This window comes from Antedon mediterranea, chromosome 10 (assembly GCF_964355755.1).
Source record: "Antedon mediterranea chromosome 10, ecAntMedi1.1, whole genome shotgun sequence".
Classification (NCBI taxonomy): domain Eukaryota; kingdom Metazoa; phylum Echinodermata; class Crinoidea; order Comatulida; family Antedonidae; genus Antedon; species Antedon mediterranea.
In genome coordinates, this window is record NC_092679.1 from 20,057,813 (window position 1) to 20,079,719 (window position 21,907).

Here is a 21,907-nt window from a genome sequence, read left to right on the forward strand (position 1 = left end):
GGCAGTTTGAGGAAGCGCTAATGCGTGGTTCCCACTAGCCATGCAAAGCTGATGCAAAGTGCTGTATTGCATAATCATAAGTGGGAACATCGCGGTTTGATTTCACGCAGGCGGGGGAAAACACAATTATTGGAAGAGCATTTTCTTATGTTCCATAGGTTGCAACAATAGTGTGAACCAAGCTTAACATAATAATTATTATTAGTCAATAAAAAACAGATCAAAAAGCAATTCATAATTTCATTTTAGCTGTCAAAGGGGGGAAAGCGCAACCCCTTGGATCACTCCTGACAAAGTGTTCACACTCAAAACACTTTCGTTACAAATTGATAAGAATTGGTTGGAGATGTCGCAACGTATGTTTCGTACAATAATTTAGTACCTTGAGCTTTCGTACCAGTCACACGTTACAGGTTGCTTCCATTAATATTTTTCTTGTTCAGCCCTATGAAGTCATATGCCACGTCCATACGATGTGAAATATTGTATAATCTTGGGAGATTTTAAAAGTTACGCTATCATTCATTGAATTAATCTACAACCTTGAATTAATTTAAAACCAGAAATACAATCTGTTTAACATTCATATAACAGATGATATTAATTGATAACAACATATAGATTAAATCGTTTTAATTTACATCAGTCATATCAGTTTTTTAATCAAGGAACAGATAAATGAGTTGACAAAAACTGAATTTCTGATATTTCAATCTATTTAGTTATTTATATCATTACAATTATACCATGAATCAAACAAAGTTATAGCTTAATAAACATTCCTGTTACGCTCGTAATAATTTTACAACTTTTCCTTTTGATGATAATAATATGCTATCAAAAGATTGCAAATCTATACCTTAAGATATTATCATAATCACTATCATTTGATCTAAGTATAGTGTGGATCATACCATTTACAAACAAACTTGGGTATTATCCCCTTTAATAGTTTATATATTTTCTTACTTAAAAAAATAATTGACTGATTCATCGATAGAATTGTGTAAGATTTTGTTTGCAATAAAAACAGTTGAAGCGGGAAATGAATACGCCCAGCATTTTCGTTAACACAATATCACATGTATTACATTTCAATCCACTTATTTTTAACTCTGTTTGTTTTCTACATTTTCTGTGAGCCAATTACAAGCCAAAATGATTACAGGATCAAATAACTACCTGTGACGTGTTACTATATTTTTCTATTATAATATTAGCTCTGTCTTTACTATCAAACGAGTTGATGTGCCCAAATATGTGGTGATATTTCCAAATATGGCAGTGATATGACATCATCATGTCCATATATGGCCACATCACATTTTTTTGTCACATGAAGTTTGGTAGTGAAGAGCTTAAGCGTATGTTTTCTTTTATATATATGTTTTAATACACACCGTTGGAACACTCTTATAAAGGGGACAATTTCCCGTGGAACGAGGGTGAAATACGTTCTGGGCAACACCTGTTAAGAGGACAATTCTATTGAATGGACACTTCTATTACAGGGACACTTGTTGGGTCCTGAAGGGGTTTCGATCTAGTGTATTTTAGTGATATGGTCTGTGATTCAGAGATATAATGAGATATTCAGAATCTCAACCGATCCTTTGTAATTGTGATGTAAGAAATATAAAACTAACAATTTTTCTAGGAAACATGTTTTTTCGATTCTAATGCTCTGTCACACTTTATGTGACAAAAAAATGTGATGTGCGTATAATGGACACGATGTCATTTCACTACCATATTAAATCATATCACTACAGTACCATATTTGGGCACATCGCACTTTTTTTGTTTGATAGTGTAGACAGAGCTTAACAATATTTCTTGGAAAAACGTGTTTTTTTTTTTTTTTATTACTAGTAAAATATTTATAGCTAATTTGGTAATATAAAATATTAAACACAACTGTGGTATAGTACGATTTCTTGTTTATGCCAGGAAATCAAATTAATTATTAACAAAAAAGCTGTTAAAGACGATGTTAAATCTAATTTTTTTCCTATTTTTTTTTATAACAATACTAATTTTGGGTTGTTAAAAATATAATTGACTAATCTTTTTTGTATGTTTTTATTATAGATTTTTTTGTTTGATGAAAATTTATAGCTATATAAAATAAAATTAATAAAAAATTGTTTTTTTAGATTTCTATTTTTTAACCCTAATGATGATGTATATATCACAAGTTTTAAAACTAATCAATGACATATGTGGCTAAATATCACCGGAAATATTTCATAATTCGGAGTAATTTTGATATCAAAGGGTGGGTAACCCCTAAATGCCTTAAGTGGTTTCATAATTGGTACAACTATGAAAGCATGTTCCTAATTCCACCCAATAATCTAACCTGAACGATAAATGGGCCGAGAGGAAATAATTGCATAACAATTGTTTGAACAAAAATTGAACTTATTTTCTCTAGGCCTCTTGTAGGTGATTGAACCATAGGTTGAACCATAAGAAGGCCAGGCTATCTGCCTTTACACACACACCCTGAAGGTATTGTCCACAAAGAGGCTTAGAAAGAATGGCTCCCTGAAGCCCCCTAGTGCTAATCTGTCTTAATTAGATACTTCCACTTAGCGCCCTTTCAAACGGCTTTGTAACAGCGTAAAATATCAACAAAGAAATATGGGGTGAACATTACATTGTTTATTTAAGTTCAGCTTACAAGAGGTTGGGGGTATTAAACTCTTGAAACATGACCAGAACAAAAAATTGGTCAGTCAAGGACAAATGGTATAGTGTCAGGACATGAAGTATTTTATTGTATCGTTTTAGTACAATCATATTTAAACTGTGGTAGAGAAAATGTTGGCTTTTTGTATATTGTGGACTTAGGCCTACTTAAATAATTTGTATAATTACCAAATCTTATGGTTATAAGCACAGTCATCACTTGCCTGTATATATTGGGTAAAATATTGTACACATATTAAAATAAACATTGTAAGATAGTGTAAATTGTGGGAAGCCACAGCACAACAACAGTCATTTAATCATTTAAAAAAGAATAGGATGCTGTAAGCTATAATTATTGAAATATATCATACCATCAATCTGTTTTCTCTATGAAAAATTAATATGTGTGCATTTTTACTATTAATTATTTATTATTCAAAAATAGGAAAAAAAAAGTAGTTCATAATTAGCGATTTTAGTGACTCTAGGTGTGGAGGTATAAAATTAATTTTATACCTCCATGCTCTAGGTGTGTTTCCACACATCGGATGTACCGTTGTGTAATGCTACAAATAAAAGAAAATTCTTAAATTAAAACTGTAAGTTTACATCGAAACTTATATAATACTACAATTAGCAATATCTTAACTTATTACCGGTAGGCATTAATTTCAATAATATTTTTACAACTGCAAATTAATTAAAAATTGTTGTTATGATTCTTTGTAACTACACCTATGAAGCAGAAATCAAAACGAACAAACATCCGGAATTTTAATCGTATAAGAACCAACACTACATTAACATTTAAATATCAAGTTAAAGGGCTAATTACACTTTGCAATTAAGAGAGTTCACACGAAAAGAAATTCCACTCTGGTGGGTTAACGAGAAACCGGTCAATTTCAATATCCTAATAGGGGTAATTAAATGGAATTAATCTATACGTAATGCTATGGGTGGTCTCCAGGGTTTAAAGACCTCTTACGTATGATATGAAAGAAATATCTTGAGGGGAAAAGGGGTTAAAAATATAAGTTGGAAAGGGGAAAAAAGGTGCAACATTAAAGTTGACCTGAGGAAAGCATTCAAGTGAGAGGTATAGAACACATGGCCTCATTTTGAAGGGTTCAATAGGCCTACTGTACATTCTAGGAAAACAGTTCTAAATGTATATGGCCGAGTATAATCCCATATGTATGTATGGGTCTGTTTCTGCTGCATAACGCAATTTAACCGGTTATTTTAAAATAGATTAAAAATAGATAACAATAACAAGACCGCGTTTCTGCTCAATTTGTGCTCCGAAATAACCGGTTAAATCTATGGGTGGTCGTCGAGCAAAACGTCATCATTACCCAAAATGCAATACACTCAGACGGAAGTAGTAAGTTGGCTGTTTGTTTACATCGACGTCGTCAATACACACGTGTGTATATCGCCGAACATCTCAAACATGTTAAAATAATAAAATGTTGTCTACAGGTCTACAAGTTTTGTTTTTTGTAAAGCCTACTTACTGATCGCTAATAAAATTAATTCTCATGGCGCCTTCAATAACATGGGGAGGGTCGTGCAGTGCCCGATCGCCTAGGATAATTTTTATCTAGCCTAAAATTCCTCAACAAAGGCGATGGTGATACGGCCCTTCCCACGTGAACGACTGTTGTTTTTCGCGAGCGCGGTCCTACAAAAAACCAAACGGAAACAAAAACGATTATAATGTTGCAATACCTACCAAACGAGAGTAGATAATTGTTAATTAATTATGAAACCCTAACTTTTATAGCAAAAATCGTCCGAATTTATGTTAAAAACGACGAGTTTAGCCACAAAAACTTATATCAAACGAGAGTATCCAAGTCATAGAATATCGCACGCACATAGTGCCTTTAATAGAATAATGAGTATTAAACATTGTTTCGTATATTTATGTACAGTACTAACATAAATAATAACACATTTCTATGCTTAATAAAATCATATTTAATATATTATCAAAGGCTCTCATAACCTTTGTTTTCGGTCGATGTGATGTTTTTCTAAAAAAATTATATAAAACGATCAAATTAAGATTGTTCATTGTTCTCCTATTAAAGGCACTAAGGGCGTGCCATAAATACGCTCGTTTGGATTAAGTTTTTGTTGCTAAATTCATCGTTTATAAAATAAATTCGGATGATTTTTGCTATAAAATTTGGGTTTTCATAATTAATTAACCATTATCTACTATCGTTTGGTAGGTATTTGCAACATTCTGAGTCCCTTTTGTTTCCGTTTTGGTTTTAATATAGGACCATCCATACCCTTCGCGAGCGTGTACTAACGCCTCAAATTGCTTAGCATGGGTAGTCCCCGGAACTCCACCCCAAATTCCTCTTTTACTTTCGCAAAAATGCTCTTATTTATTATCTGTGATTCTTTTCTATTGCCTGCCATCCTTCCCCGTACTTTCTCTCCCCCCACAACTGAATAACATATCTTGTGATTTCATTCATCCACATACATGTTCACTTCTTCGTTCGACTGTCAAAACCACGAGGAAAACACGCACCGTATGCGACGGTATCTGACCCGGGGTCACAACTGTCAATCAAATAACCGTTATTTCGTGTTGCAGCTAAGAATTGCTCAGCGATAACCGGTTAAACGGCGTTCTAACACCGATTTAAATTGGTGTTTTTAACCGGTTATTTCGCGCTGCCTTTTAACCGGTTACCACAAATGTGTCCTGTTTCTGCTGCCAAGAAAATGGAGTTAATTTATTCACACCGATTTTAATTTATTCACACCGATTTTAACCGGTTATTTTGTATGCAGCAGAAACAGGCCCTATAAGAGAACTGGGATAACAAAAGATTCTAAGTCTGACAATGTAAACAAAATACAATAGAAGGAACTGAGACATGGGGTTAAGTTGAGGTTAACTGAATTCTTAAAGTTTGTTTGTTTTTATTAATTACATTACACACACAAAATACAAGTGTTGAGAACATAACAATATAATTCTGAATAGTGATGTGTTTTTAGGTAATGTTTATTACCCTTTTGGCATTCCATACAAACTATCTTATTTATTATTTATTTTATTAATATTATCTGCAAAACAAAACGCTTTTCTGTCCAAATTAATGCAAACAAATGGACATTGAACTTTCCTAACACCTCCTGAGTGCTTATTATTAATCTAATTCTGAATGTTGAATGTGATGTTTTAAGGATAGTTTTTATTGCTCTTTTGGCATTCATTCATAAGTACAACATGGAATAGTTACATCCTTAAAACAAAACCCCTTTCTGTCCTAATTAATGCCAAAAAAATGGACATTGAACTTTTCTAACACCTCCCAAGGTAACTGCATCAACACATGATCAGTAATTAATGTGTGTTTATCATCAGTATGTGGCAAGTAGCCTGTAATAAACATTATTATAGTAACCTTCCAAGTTTGTTAATGTTTACAACTGACTTATTATTGGACAAATACAAATGGTCTTGACACTTTGATTTAGAATCTAAACATTGTCTACTGGTTGTAGTACTATTGGCCTTATAATGGCAATGACCTAATAAGGTTCTTGACATCGTCACAGAGACTTTAAACACATTTCAAGAGTCACTGACTTGTAAAAACTTTTCCATCCTCTCCTTTTTTTAAATGTGCGGAGAAAGTTGAAGAAGTTAGTTATACACATGAACAATTTATAAATATTCCTTCAAATATGTTATAAATATATGGATGTGGTGAGGATGTTTTTTCAGTAACAACATTGGGCCTGTTTCTGCTGCAACTGCTCAAAATACGGTATAAAAATACGGTATAAAATACGGTATTTTTTATACCGTATTTTTTAGTACCCCGTTTCTGCTAACAATACTTCTTGGGTGGTCGTGTTAAATTTCATCCTTTTTACCCAAATTGCCAATCATTTATTTGGTCAATAATTAAAAGTCGTAATAAAGGAAGTATAAGTTCAAAGCCTAGCCCTAGTGATAGAGAGATGTTGTGAGAGCACAGAAAACATCGTAATGGGGACAAGTAATTCGTTGCCTCCCCGAGTTATTGTCTTTTGCAATGTTGTACTGCTTTTTTAGAAATGTCTTTATAAATGTGGTTGTCCCTTTTATTACCTTTTAGTTTGCCGGACTTAGCTTCCCCACCCCCTCCTTCTCCACCCCTCCTTCCCCACCCCTGCTTCCCCACACAGATTTAAATAGTAAATACTGTGACGTCTTCGCTCCACATTTTCGCCGAATATATCTATACATGTGTGTAAAACAGCGGACAGCGACAGAAAATAAAAACACGATGTTGACCTCATGTCGCAGGTAAAAAAAAATATGGTATTTTTTATTGGCAGCAGAAAAGGGTACAAAAAATACGGTATAAATTTGTAAATGCCGTATTTTATCCACAAATTTTGTGGGGAAAATACGGCATACAAAATACGGTATTTTTTTTATGAGCGCAGTTTCTGCTGCCAAAAAAATACGGTATATATACGGTATTCAAAAAACGGTATTTTCTTGGCAGCAGAAACAGGGCCATAGTGAACTTTGGAAAAAAATGGATATGCAAGATATTGCTGTCTGTAACCATAATAACACCAATCAAACCAAAATATGTACAAAAGTTTAATATGTCATAAAATAGAGGGTGCTATTTACTTAGGCTCTATTTTACTGGAATCATTATTAATAGTAATAGGTAATATTAATACAGGGCTTAATTTTTTTGGTAAAATGCTTAAAACTTTGTAAATTAGAGGCCTTACTAACATTTGACACTCGTCAATCAATGATGTAAACGTTTTAAAGACTTTTAAATACATTGACCATGACTAATTTGAGATGATTCAAAGGGGTATAACTGTTTGTCACTGACGCCAGACTTGACAAGTTGACTTGACTTTCATCATCTCTTACTGGTAAAAGACTAAATTTACAGTTTATACAAAAACATTGCATTAGTAGCCTAAAACTTTACTTAATAATATTAATAAGCTTATTTATAAAAATGTTGTATATGATTGATGTTTCATGAAAAACAGGAAAACTATTTTGGTTTTGAAAAAGACAGAATGTCATCAGGGATAATATTTGATTTTGTGACAATCACTGTTTTGATACTTTTAGCCATCAGTTTTATCTGCAAAAACTACAGCCTACTTCTCCTCCACTCTCCATTTTAAAATAAATGATTGGTATTGACATACTGTAAATTAGTGGTATTTAATTAAGCTTTGTCTACACTACCAAACTAGTCTGACAAAAAGTAGTATATGTATGTACAAATATGGTAGTGATATGCCCAAATATGGTAGTGATATGCTCAAATATGGTAGTGACATGACATCATCATAAAATTTGATAGTGTAGACACAGCTTTAGATTATATACATATTCTGGGTTTGAATATTGGTTTTGGCAACTTTTTCTCTCATCTACTTCCACATCTTCACCGTTTATAATGAATTAATTATTTAATTCACAATAATGTGTATTCTGTAATATGCCATATAAGTTGCATTCAACCTGGCCTTATTTGGCCATGACTTGTGATGTGGATTTTGTTTTTTAATAAAGTGAATTATTATTATATTAAATAAAACATTATTTGTATTAGTCATATGGAACAACTACTGTACTAAATTGAACAGTACCTTCTTGTTTTAAAGTAAATTTGTGATTTAATATGGATTGGTTGCGTATAATTAATAAAAAGTTGAGGTGATAAATAAATAAATAAATAAATTAGACCAGATAGAATTATAGTTTGAACGCATTTTCGTTACAAAACTAGACTTCTTACCTGGGAACAGTATCGTTACTAAATTTAGAAGGGTTTCGTAATATATAGAAACAAAAGTGTTAGTAATAACTAAACTATTATGATTAACTTTGACAGTATTTATTTCCCTATTGTAAACCATTAACTTTAGCCGACTGTCGGTAAATTGATAATAATTTTCCATAAATAAAAGAAAAAGTGTTTTACAACAGTATTAAACAAGCCCTATTATTTCCTAACACGTATTAATAGGTTTAGAAGGACCAAAGCGTTGTTCTTTAAAACGGAAACAAGAGTGTCCGTTGTACTAAAACAGTAATTTGCCAGGACAGACCTCGTTCCCTATTGCCATGCTCTTGAATAGCTTTGTGACGAAATGTCGGTTTAAATTTTCCAAATAATGTTATCTAAAATTTACAGAGAATATATCTTCAAGGTTGATTTCAGGTGAATTTATATGTAGGTTAGTCAGTGAAGGGACAATTATCTATTGTCGATAATATATTGTATAATTTATGGGGGAAGTAAAATAAAATGATTCAAACTTCAATAAACTAAAAAGAATTTCATTTAGAAAATTTGATTGAGTTGATATCTAGGTCTTGTACTAAGTTATTGATTTATGTGACAGGTATCATCATTCACAATTAACAATTTGGATTTCCGGTATATAATAATTGAATAATACATGTTTTGAAAGCATTTTTTGTATAATTTTGGTAATTATATTGAGTGGGAGAATATATGTGTGAAGGAAGGAAGCAGCTATCAATCATAAAGAGTTATGAAGGGGTCTCACATGGGGTTTAAGAGGTTCTACAGTATTTGCCAGGGAAATAATCTGGGCCCAATACTGATTTAAGAAAATAGCTATGTTTAAGACTTTTCACCAACTTTAAAGCCCCATTCCCTACGTTTTTTAGATTTAATTTAAGATCACAAACTATATTTGATGTAAAAATAATACTATATGGTCCTATTGCGATAACATTTTTCGTCTTTAAACGGTTAAAAATGTGAAAAATAAATCGATTCTAATAATTATAGCGGCCCGCTATAAATCCCAAAATGCATTGCGCGCGGATTTATATTTTTGTTTTTCACCTGTAATTCGCCCACTTTTCGATCGATCGTGAAGCCAAAACAAATGGAAGACTCCTAACTTTTCAGCGAAAATACCAGGTTTTCCCCAATTTGTATCAACGGAGTCTGGCAAAAATAGAAAGACAATTAATGCAGCAACTATACAACGTCAGGCTAGGTATATAGCTAGCGTACGATGTTCGTACGTTATCGATGTTTACCAGGCCTACAAAACTAAAGCCTAGCTAGGCAAGGCCTAAGACCGTCCACGAGAGGTCGATCGCCGCGAGCTACTTAGGTAGGTAGTGCATTGTTTCTCACTTTTTATCATAATTTACCATAAAACGTACATTTAAGACAAGGAATGACATGGTTTAATGTTTTTAAAGTGATATATATGTATTATTTTCCAAAAAACGTTCAAAATTGCAGGGAAGGGGTATTTAAGAAGGATAGTGAATGAATTTGGTTATTGTTATCCTAGGCAATTTGCTTAAATATATGTATTAAAAAAAAGCATTTAATGACTATGATGAAGCATTTGACATCTTGAAACTGTATAGAAAATAAAACAAGGTAACTTTAGGCAAGCATTTACTATTAGCTATTTTTCCCAAAAAACTATAAATGGTAATATTTAAACAATTCTCAAACATTCTCATGTTTTAACACGTTGGTTAAATTTCAACAAACTAAAAAATTAACAATCATCTTAAACTATTTCGATTGTAGTCATGCAACTTTACAGGTAACTTATACAAAATACAATCATTTCTTTAAAATAAAAATATTTGGCCATTTTTTAACTAAATGTCTTTAATCATGAAGTAAATCTTCAATGAATAGACAAAGACTGTCTAGAGTCATAAAGACATATTAAAAATAAATCTGTTAGATAACGTGCAAACTCCTTCAGAGACAATAAATCCAAGAATTAAGTACTAAATTCACAAGTACAGAAATACTGCTGACTTGAAGGGGTTATGACATTATACTATGTCTAAAGGGGATGACGATTTATCATCTACACCAATTGAAATAAGCCCAGGGGATGTACCGCACAGTTACCAAGGATGCATCACCACTGTGTCACGTTTCAAAATGCGTTGTTTTGTGGTTTGAATGTTGTTGTTTCGTAGCGCCTCTAAGGACACCGAAATTCTTTTGAAGGTTCCGACAGTTTAGGGTGGATAATAATCATTTTAATTGAGCCAGTTTACCTTGGTTCTAAATATAGATATTAAAAAACTATTTGATAGTAATAAAATATAGATTATTGAAAAACAAATTTTTTTTTTTTTTTTTTACTTGATATTAATGTATTCAATATGTTTCAAAAGTAAAAAACATATTTGGTTATACTGTAATGTTATCTATACATTGTATACTGTAAACGTCATAAGATAATTTACCGAATGATCATGGAATCAAAACGGTACTGGGTTTGGCCAACTAGTGTTCCTCCCCCAACTAGTCAAAATAAAGAAAAAATATGTTCTCTTTAAAAATATCATAAATGAAAAGGTGGAGTTACAATGTAAAAATGAACAATTCCAATTTAATGCCATTTAAATATAACATCTGTTGTCATTTACAAGGCCTCCCAGGTGATCAAACACACCTGTCCAATTTCAAGACCAAACATTCCAGGTCCTCTGACCTATTTATTTGATTTTTGTCCTGAAACTTTGACCATACTTTACTGGTTTAATTAAATAACATTTTGGAATATCAGCTGGATATAAGGAAAGTATGACCTGGTTCACTTTATACTTATGTTGTATAGTTTTCAGAATGGATGTAAAATCTAAATGGTTTCACATGCAATATTTTATTTTCTTTTTCTTTTTTTAAACTATTGTCTTAAAAAACTATTAATGGTAATATTTACACCATCATTGTCATGTTTTGATATGCTGTTTTTTTTTCTCCTGGGTTTGGTCTACTAGAGTTCCTGCTTCCAAGCAGTCATCCATTCTTAGATGCACTGATGAAGAGTCTATACATTTTGGTGAATAACGTATTTGAGACATGGGTTATATCTTGGCTTTAGAGGATAGAAGATTAAAATGTTTTGTTAGAAATATAGAGTATGAAGGTTTAGTTGTAATGCATTGATCGTGTACAAACTTGTACATTAGGAAGGTTTCGCAACCTTACGAATACGATAACGAAAACGGATACGTCATACATTTGTAAAACTTTTGAGCTGATCCCCATTTCATATTCGTAAAGCGTATTCGTGTTGACGAATATCACCAGTCATATTCGTAACTACAAAACGAGTATAGTTTTTGATCTATTTGCACATTTTGCATTTGAATCAGGAATGATTCAAGATTATAATATAATTATAGATTTATTGAAAGTAATTTACTAAAGTAATTTACTAAAATGCCAAGTCAATTTTGATAAATAGCAGTTTTTAAAGTCCTCACTCGCTTTGATGTTACGCTAGGCCTAGGCAGCCAAGCACCAAGCAACAAGTACCTGCGCTTCGCTCAAATTTACCGCCGTCATATTTTGGACGCGCCTCAATATTTCGTTGCCATGCGAAACAGATTTTTTTATGGCTTACGAAAACGAATACGTGTGCGTGACGTATCCGTTTTCGTTATCGTATTCGTAAGATTGCGAAACCTCTCTATTGATGAAACATATCTACATTTACAAAGACCTCCTGTTCCAACAAATACAGTGTATTAGTCTATAAATTCTGCTAAGCAATGTATGTACAGTATCATTTTAAATTTATAAAACTAATTATATTTGTTAACAAACTTTACTGATAAAAGTCATATTAAAAAAGGATTTATTTGTATTTAATTTAGTTTCCAGGTAAAATTAGAAAGCAATTTAACAAGACTAGACTTTTAATCAAATAAAAACTATAAAGTTATTGTAATAATTGATGTACAAAATTGTATAAAGAATGCAATTACTGAAGTGAATGGAAAAGTGCCAAAATCTAAAATCACAATAACGTTACACATCAGTGATTAGTGACATAATAAAATAATGCCATTGAGGTGGAAAAAAGTGTGCGCATTCGTGTAGAGCACAGTTGAATGGAGCATCACTTAAGTTTCAAGTCTCGGATAGTGTCAACAACTGATACGTGCAATTACATAGGCTTACCAATCAACCGTGAAACCGATGGAATAATCGCACCTAAAATCCAAGCTTAATTATAAAACGTGTTAATAAAGAGATGATAGTACAAAATGCCTTGAGAAAAAAACGAGACAAAAGGCTGATATGAAATGTTATATCTCTTGTAAAGGTTAAACGTTCATATCCTTAAACATCTATAGATGTAATGACATAATCCAAATGGAAGTTTAACCAGTTCAGGAAACAAAAAGATTAGTCTAATTGAAAGAAAAAAGTATATATTAGTAGATAGCAGATGGAATTAAATCTGGGACTTTGAATAGGGATTATAATAAACAGATTTAGAGATACACTCATTTCTGGAGGAAAAAAAGTACTTGTTTAAATAAATGAAAGACCAATATTAAAAGTAGATTTGATCTGATCTATGGATACTGTATGTGCTACAGACTGAGAACACAGATTGAGAGGTTTTTTCCTTAAAAAATGGTGGTAATTATTGATAAATATGTATGCAATACTTAAAAATACTCTTCTTGATACAGATAGCCTTGGGTGTCTGAGCAGCTGTGCAAATGATGAGCTGCCCCATACCAACCAAACTTTTTCCACATTAGAAATAAAATTTCAGGTTTTGAAATGAACTTATAATAGAGATATACACTCATCAGACTGCATGAAATTTTGTTCAGAGAGAACTCAAATAGTAAAGCTTGGTTTCCACTTGGACGCAATGCAATGATGTAGGCACAACGTAAAAAAAAAGTGGAAGTCGGATGTTTCATCATGTCATGATTAGTCAAATTTCATGTGTTGTGCTTGTGTCCTGTGTCCTAGTAGAAACCAAGCTTTAATTTTACAATGTATCTTGTTCTTCCAAATGGATAGATGTTTGCCTCAAACAGTACCTCTGGATCTGCTATTCCTAAATGTTGATTTTTCAAATGCAATCTTGTCAATGCAAATATTTGTCAATTAATTATTTAATCTTATGTACCAATGTTTTATGGAAAACAACTGTCTTCCGTTCCTGACATGTTTTTTTTCAAATATATAATTCATCAACGAAACGGAAGATGTACGGAAGATGATGATTATGAACAATTCCAAAAACTTCACAAACAAATGATTCATGTACATGTAATAAACGTTTTTACATTCCTCTGTCACTGCAATACAAATGGCAATAGTACATATAACATAGTACTTTTTAGTAGGCCTTGATGACTGGTACCATGTTACTGGAGAGCCTTGGCATTTGGTTTGGGAAGCTATTAATTAGGCATGATTCATGCTCTGCTTCGAGTATCCAACTGGCAGGTGGGGGCTTACCAGACAACTGATAACCAAACTCACAGGGAAGGGAAAACAGGAAGACCTTCAGATCCTTTCATATTAGAAAACCTTGGAAAGTGAAAGGGCTATATAGGTATTATTAGGATTGAAGTATATTTACCTCCACCAAGGAGGTTATGTAGTCGATCGCGTGTGTTTTTGTTTCATTGCTTATCTGTTTATTACCAGGATTACTCAAAAAGTTATTGCCAGATCTTTACCAAATTGAAACCTCAGATAGATATATGGTCAAGGACCACCTCATCAAATTTTGGAGGCAATCCGGACCAGCATACTAATTCTGGACCATTTTCTAAAACATTTTCAGACCTGCTAGTGTTAAATAGGAAAACATTTTTTCAAAAGCTGGTGATCTGGTACTTAGCATAATGTAACAAGTAAACTGAAATTGTATTTTCTCAAGAAAAACTTCATATTTGTACAAGAGGCAAGAGTTATAATTTCTGATTTGTAATTTTAGAACATAATTTGATTTAATGTAGTTGTAAAAACCTCAATTTCTATCAAATTCACCCACTTGTTTCTGGTATTTTTACAGGCTCGTCCATTATACTATAGGGAACAGACCACACCCATACAGATATTATATCTTTATGAATATACTAACATTCAGGGGACTCCAACCCATGTTCATCTGGCAACAAATGACAGTGTTTGCAAATCACCAATATAACAGCTCTTTGTGTAATTTCCAGATGTCTACCAGTTTTTTAAAAGTTCTACTCTGACGTGGGCTTTTTGCAATCAGGATTACGCCCACAATCAGGTAATTTCTTGCATCATTGAAATAATTGTTACAAACATTTTATATAAACTTATAAATTTAGCAAATTGTTTAGGATTCTGTGATAAAATGATTTACAAAAAATCACAAAATCAATTATGCGAAAAAAAATATTGAAAAGTAACAAACAAAACGATTGTGTTCTGTATTGGGGTTCGTGCGACAACTTGAACTGCTCGTACGTCATACAATTTATTTTGATTCACAGGGAACAATGATTTATTAAATAACAGGATATAAAATTGTGTCTAATAAAAGTTTACGATTATCCTTTTTATTTAGAATCATTACTGTATCTAATAACTGGGTGTTAGAAATTTTACTTACCATACTATGCTTTTATTTTTTTCTAAAGAATATTGGTATTTTAGTAAGTAAGGTATAAGCTTAGATGCATTGCTAATTGCTATAATATGAGATAAATACTTAAAATTATTTATAGATGTTGCTATTAAAAGGTGAGGGACTGTCTAAGCAGACTAAATCATAATAATAGACAGTAAATTATATATAATGCGGAAAAATTATAAAAACACATAATATATCTAACAAATGTAAATAATATAATATGAAATCGTAAAGAAAAGCATGAAAAAAGGTAGGATGCCAAAGGACAAACCAATGTTGAAAACCTATGTCAAGTAGAACCCCTCCTTTGGGACATTCTTATTTAGGGGACACCCAAATTAAAAGGACACTTTTTGGGGTTCTAAAGGGTGTCTCCTTAATAGGGGTTGTAGTATTAGTAGGAAACTCTACTGTAACGCTTGAATTAGAGTCACTAGATTGAGGTTTTGTACATGAATCTGACAATTAATAATGATCAATGCACTTGTAGCGTGACTATACAGTATAAAGTAGTAGTAATGTTTAAATTGTGACTATAAATTATAGACTTAAGCTCTGTCTTCACTATCAAACTAGTTTGACAAAAAAGTGTGATGTGCCCAAATATGGTAGTGATATGACATCATCATGTCCATATATGGGCACATTACATTTTTTTGTCACATAAAGTTTGATAATGTAGACAGGACTTTAGACATAGATAATACTTTATTCATCAAAATGTAAATTTACTTTGTCAAGGTAAGATATTAAAATACATTAAAATACTTTCAAAATGCATTTTTTCTGGTATATTTTTCAAGAAAAAAATGCCATGCCAGGTGAGAGTTCCTTATTTTTCACATGACTGCCTTCTTTTACATGAGATGATGATGCGGTTTTAAGTAATTAAAGCAAAATAGCCAAAGGGTTAGGTAAAGTTATTTCAGGAACTATTGATACTATTTTACTGATTCTAATTAAAGAAGGAACAAAGCTAATGAAATACTATAACCATCAAAGGTAGACCCATGCAAAGCTAGGCCTAGAATCTCTTTGGATATCAATACCAACAGGGGTAAAAAGGAACCAACAGAGCGTGGTCATCGGTAAACAGGTTATACCTAATTTGTAACCCATTAATGATATGCGATACAATGCATTGGTGTTTATAATCATAAAGGCAAGAAGGATGTATGGTTTATGACAATTATTATACAATTTGTGGGGGGTAATTGCAGGATTCCGTAACTTTTGAAGTATGAAAAGGTAGGCCGATAAAAAGTGACAAATTTGCTTTTTTGCAAAACAACAAGTTATATGTCATATTGTGCAATTTCAATTGTCAATATAATTTAGTATTGAAATAACAGTTCTAGTGTAAACTATATTAAAGGTTCATGAAAGGAACAATTTTTAAGGGCCCATTGATTAAACACCTTGGGCCATTGCCAAAGAACAAGATATTTTAAAAATCTACAGGTACTATTAAAGAAATGTAAAGTGATTTTTCTATATAAAAATCGAAATAATAATCGAAATAATGTTAAAAACTGACAAGTGTATGTTCATACGTACGGAGTAAGACTGGTTTACATAAGCGGTAAGCTAATCAACAAATAAAAATTAGTCAAGCGTCGCTTGAGTTTACCTCCATGGTGTCTGTTAAAATGGTGTATGTTGCTGTTGTATATAAGTGAATGGAATTAACAACGAGACTGCCTGATTCACATGCAGAGGCGTAGGCTACACGAGTCTGTACGTGTGAACATATTCTAAAACTGATTACGGTACTTTATTATGACGGGTGTAGGCTTGTATATTGAGGATAAGTGTCCATTCACAGTACTGAGAGACTGATTTTATAGGCTTAAAGTTGAAATTTACAGACTGTATGAAGATTTACTGCATTAATAAAACTATTGATTAAACCATGGAGGAAATAATTTTATTATTTGGTGTGTCTATAAATTTTAGTCTAGGCCTCTCAAATGCACTTATAGATTCTATAAGTAATATATTTGCTAGGATATAACCTTCAGAGTCTTGAAATCATCTGGTTTTTATTATTAAATGATGACTTCAAAATTTAAACAAATTTGACAGATAATGCAAGGTTAGGGGAAGAAAGGGGGATGGACATTTAGGGGATGGACATTTAGAGGAAGGAGGGTGAAAAAGTTTGATGGAAAAGATAGAAAGAGAGGATAATAAATTACAACAGAGTAGGGCAAACATCTGATAAATTACTCAACACCCTGACGCAAAGCTACTCCACAGTAGTTACAAACAATTACAATCCTGAGGATAATGTTTTTAATAATTAATATATAATATTATAAATTATAATAAATTACATAGTAATAGATGAATAATACATAATGAATAAACAAAATTAAAATTTCAACCTAAGACATGTCAGATACTGATAGTATGCAAGGATGAGAAAGGGATGGGAAAAAGGAAAAAGTGAAGGAGAATTGGCTTTATAATTTCAAAAAGGGGATGGAAAAAGGAACAAGTACAGTAATGGATAAGGGGATGGGAAAGAAGGAACAGAGGATGGAAAAGGAAACAAGCAATGGATAAGGGAAAGAAAATAGGGTTGAAAAAAAAGGAAAATGGGGAGGAGAATGGTTGTTTTACAACATTACAAATTTTAAAGTGGGGTGGAAAAAAAAGAGAATAATAATAATAATAATAATAATAATAACTTTATTTAAAAACGGATGCAACATTTGAATCACCATATTGGTGTTTTTCACAAGGCCGTTACTTACTACAAAACTATTTATACTATTACACAAGTTATAATTTACAGTACAAAAACAAAAACAAAAAAAAGATTTCATGAAAAATATAGAGTTTCAAGTATATTTTATCTTTGGTCATTTATAATTTTTTTATATTAGGAGCTGTAATTGCATTTGAGTTTATAGCATTTAAACTATTCCATAGCTTTGCGCCAGAATACTAGAAACTTTTCTTTTTATACTCAGTGTTTGCCTTATGTAAACTTAGAATATCTTTTGATCTAGTATTATATGTTTGTTTGCGTGGGGAAAAAAGGAAAATGGCAGGGAAAAAAAGAAAATAGGAGGGAAAAACGGGATGGAAAAATATGAAGGGGATGAGTATTGCATTTAAAAGGTAAACACTTTCAAATAGTATATAATTTGTTAGTATCTAATGAATTAAAGGACTTCCGTTAAATGATCTGTTTGTTTCAAATCTTGAATCCTTCTTCTATCTTTAGTAATCTTTGGAGATTTCTGACCCGGTTGTCTTACCGTGAGAGTGACAAATGATCATCCAAGATTTTAACTTAATGTTTTTCACAAAAGGCTTCCGGTGGAGTTAGGTCTCTGTGAACTTTTGAAAGTATAATGTAGATTAATTTGAACAAAACAATCAGATGGATTCTTTTGAATGGATAGTACAATGACAATTGATGAACAATGAGTACACCATTATCTTGATATGCATTGTTATTCTATGATTGATCCATCAACCAGAAGTACTGTGACATTACAATACACAATGGGTGTATTGTCCGAGTCTGGAAGTACAACACAATTATTCAAATTGTAAAGGATAATAAAAAATATATTAATATAGTTTTATACAGTATATGATTATTCAAAATATGTTACAGAAAATCTATTGATTCGGACTGGAAACTGAAGGCACAAGAACATTTTTATCCCGTGCAACTAAAAGCATCGAAACATTGTAACAAACAAATGTAATCAATTGTCAATTATAATATATAATAAATGGATAAAAAAAACACCATTGAATTTGTCTTTCCTTTGGAATGGATGAAAAAAAACCAACATTGAATTTGTCTTTCTTTTGGAATGGATGAAAAAAAACCAACATTGAATTTGTCTTTCCTTTGGAATGGATGAAAAAAAAACCAACATTGAATTTGTCTTTCCTTTGGAATGGATGAAAAAAAACCAACATTGAATTTGTCTTTCCTTTGGAATGGATGAAAAAAAACACCATTGAATTTGTCTTTCCTTTGGAATGGATGAAAAAAAACCACCATTGAATTTGTCTTTCCTTTGGAATGGATGAAAAAAAAACCAACATTGAATTTGTCTTTCTTTTGGAATGGATGAAAAAAAACCAACATTGAATTTGTCTTTCCTTTGGAATGGATGAAAAAAAAACCAACATTGAATTTGTCTTTCCTTTGGAATGGATGAAAAAAAACCAACATTGAATTTGTCTTTCCTTTGGAATGGATGAAAAAAAACACCATTGAATTTGTCTTTCCTTTGGAATGGATGAAAAAAAACCACCATTGAATTTGTCTTTCCTTTGGAATGGATGAAAAAAAATGCCATTGAATTTGTCTTTCCTTTAGAATGGATGAAAAAAAATGCCATTGAATTTGTCTTTCCTTTGGAATGGATGAAAAAAAACCACCATTGAATTGGTCTTTCCTTTGGAATGGATGGAAAAAACACCATTGAATTTGTCTTTCCTTTGGAATGGATGAAAAAAAAACACCATTGAATTTGTCTTTCCTTTGGAATGGATGAAAAAAATGCCATTGAATTTGTCTTTCCTTTCAAATGCTTTCGTATCTTTTTAAATGTTTTTTTCATGCTAAAATATACAGAAATTGTGATCCAATTTAAAAAATCAGTATTGCATTCATGGTAAAGTGTTATAAAATATTAAAAATAGATAATTAAGTAAATAAATAAATGTCAAATATGTTTACAAATACTGTACATAAATAAATATATACCAATAATATTGAATAGACCACTCATATTGTGGTGTGTGATATATGCTTCTGCTCATTTTTTCTGATAGGATCTCTGCTTTGCCAATATTTTTATATTGGCTTTTAAACTTAGAGACATGATAATTAAACCAAAATCATTTCAACCTCCACCTGATGAGAACACCTTTTCTATCAATTAATTTTAAAATGCTTGCAGCGTGAAAATTAAATATCACAGATACCCCATGCTGATGCTAACATTGATCTTAGGGATTAAGGTCATTACAATTTCCTAATCCAGGTGTTATTTTTAGATAATCCTATGAGGAATCAATTTATGATAGGGTGTTAATCTGATTATGAATATCTGTGATTTTTGTAATGCTATTGGGTGTCATTTATACATTTATCAGTAATGTTAGTTGATGACTCATATTTGTCAGATGTAGGCCTATATTTAATGAATCAACAGGTTTGCTGATCTGCCAAATTGGCATTACAAAAAACAGGAGACTATACTACATTTTATACCATAGCCTACGGTATGTATTCCCTAAAATAAACTCCGCCAATAGAACATCATTTATCACCTTCATTTATTTTACCCCCCGTCACATGCATATATACACAATATTGTATTGAAAATAATTCATTAATTGACATGATCTATAAATATATAAAGCATTCTGATACAACAATTGTATTTTATCACTTCTCGTATATTAATTGTGTTGTATTTTTTCAAATCTAGGAGGAATTTATTTGATTATACATAATTATCATATACACCCAAAAAATAAATGCCTCCCTCTTATAAACGCCTCCCTCAAATAAACGTTACCCAAAAAAAAAACCTGAACAATAACGAATAAATACAGTATGACGAACATAAAAGCACAACAATAATATTATGCTAAGTTTTTAGTTTAGTTTTTTGTTTCCGATTGAAGTAATTCTGTAAAATCAATAGTCAATCTATTGATTTTCTGGGAATTTTATGTTTTTTAATTAAATCAGAGAAAATTACAGTTTGTTGGAAGTTGAAATAAAAGGACTATACATTATATTTTGTGCTGTAATGAATATTTTAATCTTTAAAAAATATTATTTAGAAGATTAGTAATTTCTAACCAAATCCTGATATTGTAATCAAATTGCATAATATAATGTACAAAATTCTTATGTTGGGAATTGGATACAACTCATAATTTCAAACTACAGAAAATCAAATAACAATGAAGAAATCTTAGTCATTAGTGTTTAAATTGAGATAATTTGAATCATAATGCAACGTATTATATTCAAGCATACTTAATGGTCATTACGAAAGGAAATAAACAAGATAGAGAATACACTTTGTTAAGATTATTGACAATAATAACAAATCGTATTAAATGCCTAAGGAACTTTGATTGTGATTCTCTAACATGAATAGTGGTTAAGTTAGCTTAAGAAAGTTAACAGATGTTTTCACAGGGATTTTATTACATCTTTTTTATTTTCATTTTCAAATTTAGAATGGAAATACAATAGAAACAGTCCTTTGTTGAGGACCTCTATTTGTCATTAAATACATATGAAGTTATTAAATTACATTTTTTTAGTTTTCATTATCAAGTAACGCCAAAAGCAAGCCTGTAGCCAAGGGAGGTTTAAGGGTTTGAACGAACCTCCCTTTTACCAGAATTGCCCTTTTTAACTAAAGACCAACAGCATAAATAATGGTAAATAAGCCTAACTAACCTAGCTCATGATGATTTTGCCCCTTTTCTGTAAAAATCCTCGCTATGGGCTTAATCAAAACTACTGCACTGCATATTTCTAAAATAAGACGTTTTATCAAATATTTAAATACTACATTTTTTTTAATGTTATTCAGAGTTACATCTTAGAGTTATAGCTTTTGAGCTTTTTATATTGATCAAGCTTCTTAGGCTAGGATCTGAATTTCATCGTAGTAATTTTGTTATATTTAGAGTCCAATAGTGTTTTCAAGATTAACATAGATTG

The 21,907-nt window shown here is 31.5% G+C and overlaps 1 protein-coding gene across 1 annotated transcript in view; it reads left to right on the plus strand.

Moving 5' to 3' along the window:
• Positions 1-21,446, plus strand: part of LOC140060999 (glia maturation factor gamma-like) — a 133,808-nt gene extending 112,362 nt beyond the window's left edge. Inside the window, exon 7 of the transcript XR_011847386.1 lies at positions 21,437-21,446. The gene's annotated coding sequence lies outside the window, so the exon portion shown is untranslated. The remainder of the gene's footprint in view (positions 1-21,436) is intronic.
• Positions 21,447-21,907: the final 461 nt, after the last annotated feature.